This window comes from Tachysurus fulvidraco, chromosome 15 (genome assembly GCF_022655615.1).
Source record: "Tachysurus fulvidraco isolate hzauxx_2018 chromosome 15, HZAU_PFXX_2.0, whole genome shotgun sequence".
NCBI lineage: Eukaryota > Metazoa > Chordata > Actinopteri > Siluriformes > Bagridae > Tachysurus > Tachysurus fulvidraco.
In genome coordinates, this window is record NC_062532.1 from 19,903,350 (window position 1) to 19,908,349 (window position 5,000).

The window sequence follows — 5,000 nt, forward strand, 5'->3', positions numbered from 1 at the left end:
TGTGTTGTGCAGTGCAGGCCTGCCAGTGTAGTGTCTAGTAGCGTGCTGATGACTACGTTAAGAATTCAGCATGTACGCTGCTGATAGAGTCCTGTAGTGTAGTATAGGCAATAGTAAATAAGATTAGCATGCTGCATTATTGGCTGTGTGTGCAATCTGTGTAGGTCATGTTGTGTGTGCATGCGTGTCTTGTGTGTGTGTGTGTGTGTGTTTGTGTGTGTATGTCTGTATGTGGGCCTGTACTGTGTGTTTTTATATGTGTGTGTATGTATCTGTGTATGTGCAGTGTGTGTGTCATGTCTGTCACTGTGTGTGTGTGTGTGTGTTTGTGTGTGGATGTCTGTACTGTGTGCTGTATGTGTGTTTTTATATGTGTGTGTATGTATATGTGTATGTTAGTGTGTGTGCATGTATGTTAATGTGTGTGTGTGGGTGTGTGTACCTGTTTTGCAGGTCTTGTGCCGGCAGTCGTGCGATGGAGCAGAAGTTGTTGTGTATGTGCCGTGCAGAACTCTGAAGAGCGACTCTCGTCTGCGTCCGCTCCACTGCAGAGGAGACTCGCCTTCCTACCATCAGGTCCTCACCCGCCTCAGCTTAGTGGGGTGGGACACCGAGAGTTACCCTCTACACACACACACACACACACAAAGTCTCCTGCTTAGATGTGAAATTTATTCATTCATACTTCAGAGAAAAACAGCTCTGGTTTATGCTTTGCTATGTTATTTTCCCCTCAGACCTTCCAGCTGTTTTTCAGACTGTCTAGACAGATGCTGCTTCTTAACTGCTGCCAAGCCTCTTTATGGAAGTGTGGTGTGGGTGTGTTAGTGTTGTGTGTGTGTGTGTGTGTGTGTGTGTGCGTGCGTGCATGCGTGTGTATACACATACCAGAGGAACTGTGTGGTCTCATGGTCGCTCTCTCTCCGTCTTTCCCTCTCCTCGGCTGAACCCGAGGGGCGGGGCCTGATGAGCTGGAGGGGCGTGTCTGCCGCCGGCGCCGGCGAGACCTCCGTGACCTCAGCATGTACTGGTCAGCAAACTCTTTTGCTCCTTTCTGAGGATTTTCAGACAGAGAAAGTGGGTGGGTCATTGACAATGTGGGCGGGGTTTGGGGAGCAGCAGAGTGATGATTGGTTATCACCTGTAGCAAGAAGCAGTCTAATCCACAAGGCTCCGTCTCCTTCCGAATCTCTTTAGTCTTTCTCTTGTAGACATTGGGGGAGGCATGGAATGCTGTAGACGCACACACACACACACACACACACACACACACACACACACACACACACAATGGAAATCATAATTTATCAGAAGGAGCCTTTGATTTGAGTTAAAGCTGTAACCACTCTCCGAGGTGCTGAGAGGAAAAGCATCAACACCATCTGACCAATCAGAATCCAATCAGAATAGAGTGCTGAGAGAGAGAGAGAGAGAGAGAGACACGCACAGAAGAGAGAAAGGGAGAGAAAGAGTGAGAGAACAAGAAACAGAGAGAGAGAATGTGAGAGAGATAATGCTATAGAGAGTGAGAGAGAGAGAGAGAGCGAGAGAGTGTGTGTGTGTGTGTGTGTGTGTGTGAGAAAAAGATGCACAGAGAAAGACAGAGTGAAAAAGAGATGCACAGAGAGAGAGTGAGAGAAAGAGTGAGAGAATGAGAGGCAGAGAAACAGAGTGTGAGAAAGACAATGAAGGAGAGAGAGTGAGAATGAGCTGTACAGAGAGAGAGACAGAGAGAGAGAGAGAGAGAGAGAGAGAGAGTGAGATGAGAGAGAGACAGTTGAGAGATGAGAGAGAGACAGAGAGAGAGACAGTTGAGAGAGAGAGAGACAGTTGAGAGAGAGAGAGACAGTTGAGAGAGAGCGAGAGAGAGAGACAGTTGAGAGAGAGAGAGAGACAGTTGAGAGAGAGAGAGACAGTTGAGAGAGAGAGAGACAGTTGAGAGAGAGAGAGACAGTTGAGAGAGAGAGAGAGAGAGAGACAGTTGAGAGAGAGAGCTTTCTCACGGTGGAGGAAGCAGTCGTATTTGAAGCAGCGGCGACAGAAGAGTGTATGAAAGGAGTGCAGACTCTGCTCGCGCTGCACAGACTTGGCGAAGGGGCCGTCCATGTTGGGTGTGCAGAGAGGAGGAAGCTTTACAGCACTCGCAGGCTCCAGCAGGTCCTTATACCTGCCAGGGGGAGAAAGTGCAACACTTCTGTTAAACTCTTAATGACGGTGGGTTTCTCTTGCTTCAGTAACCACAGGTGTGTATGTATGTGTACAGGAAGGTGTGTTACTTCTCCTTCAGCTCCTCTGTCGTGCCTTTGTAAGGGAACATCGACGCGATGGCAGTGAAGATCTTGTCATGGGGGATTTTCTTACTCTGAGGCAGTTCAGTGCCTGGAGGAGGGGCAGAAAGGAGGCAGGGATTCAACCTTTTTTCAACCACGTTTACACACACACACGTTTACACACACACACACACACACACACACACGTTTACACACACACGCACACGTTTACACACACACACACACGTTTACACACACACACACACACGTTTACACACACACACATACGTTTACACACACACACACGTTTACACACACACACAAAAACACACACACACACTTTTACTCACACACACACACACGTTTACACACACACACACACGTTTACACACACACGCACACGTTTACACACACACGTTTACACACACACGCACACGTTTACACACACACACACGTTTACACACACACGCACACACGTTTACACACACACGCACACGTTTACACACACACACACCACACTTTTACACACACGCACCCGTTTACACACACACGCACACGTTTACACACACACGCACACGTTTACACACACCACGTTTACACCCACACGTTTACACACACACACGTTCACACACACGTTACACACACACACCACACCCTTTACACACACACACACGTTTACACACACCACACGTTACACACACACACACACCCTTACACACACACACACACACACCTTACACACACACACACACACACCTTACACACCACACACACACACCGTAAACACACACACACAACACACACACCACACACACACACACACACACGTACACACACCACACACACACACACGTACACACACCACACACACACACCGTACACACACACACCACACTTAAACACACACACACACACACACGTACACACACACACACCACACACACACACGTTAACACACACACACCACTTTACACACACACGTTACACACACACACGTTTACACACACACACACACACACACACACGTTTACACACACAGACACACACGTTTACACACACACACACACACACCGTTTACACACACACCACACACACCGTACACACACACACACACACACGTTACACACACACACACACGTAACACACACACACACCGTACACACACCACACACACACACGTTACACACACACACACACACACCGTAACACACACACACACCGTACACACACCACACACACCGTACACACACACACACCGTTTCACACACACACACACACACCGTAAACACACACACACACACACCGTTACACACACACCCACACCCGTAAACACACACACACACACCGTAACACACACACACACACACCGTTACACACACACACACACACACACACGCTTAAACACACACACACCACACCGTACACACACACTTTACACACACACACCGTAACACACACACACACACGCCCTTACACACACACGCACACACCACACCCTTAACACACACCACACACACACACCTTACCACACACACACCGTAACACACACCTACACACCACTACACACACACTACACACACACACGTTAACACACACACACACACACACCTTACACACACACACACACACTACAATTTACACACACACACACACACACACACACACACACTTTAAACTGACACCCAAGTTACACACACACACACACGTTACACACACACACGTTACACACACACACACACACGTTTAACACACACACACACACACCGTTTACACACACACACACACACACGTTACACACACACCCACACACACACCGTTTCACACACACACACACACACCGTTAAACACACACACACACACACACCGTACACACACCACACACACCGTTACACACACACACCACACACTACACACACACACCTTACACACACACACACACACACCGTTTACACACACACACACCTTACACACACACACACCACACCACACCTTCACACACACCGTCACACACACACTTACACACACACACGTACACACACACCACACACACGTTACACACACACACCACACACACCGTAAACACACACACACACCGTTAACACACACACACACACCTTAAACACACACACACACACACCTTACACACACACACACACACACGTTAACACACACACTTTACACACACACCGTTAACACACACCACACACACACGTAACACACACACACACACCTTACACACACACACACACACACCGTTCACCACACACACTTTCACACACACACACTTACACACACACCTTACACACACACACACACACACCGTTTACACACACACACACACACACCGTTTACACACACCGTTTACACACACACCGTACACACACACCCGTTACACACACCGTTTACACACACCACGTACACACACACCACACACACGTTTACACACACACACACACACACCGTAACACACACACCACACACACGTTTACACACACCACACACACCGTTTACACACACACACACACGTTTACACACACACACACACACACGTTTACACCACACACCACACACCGTTACACACACACACCACGTACACACACACACCACCACACACACACACGTTACACACACACACACACACCTTTACACACACACACACACACCTTTACACACACACACACACGTTTACCACACACACACACCGTTACACACACACACACACACGTTTAC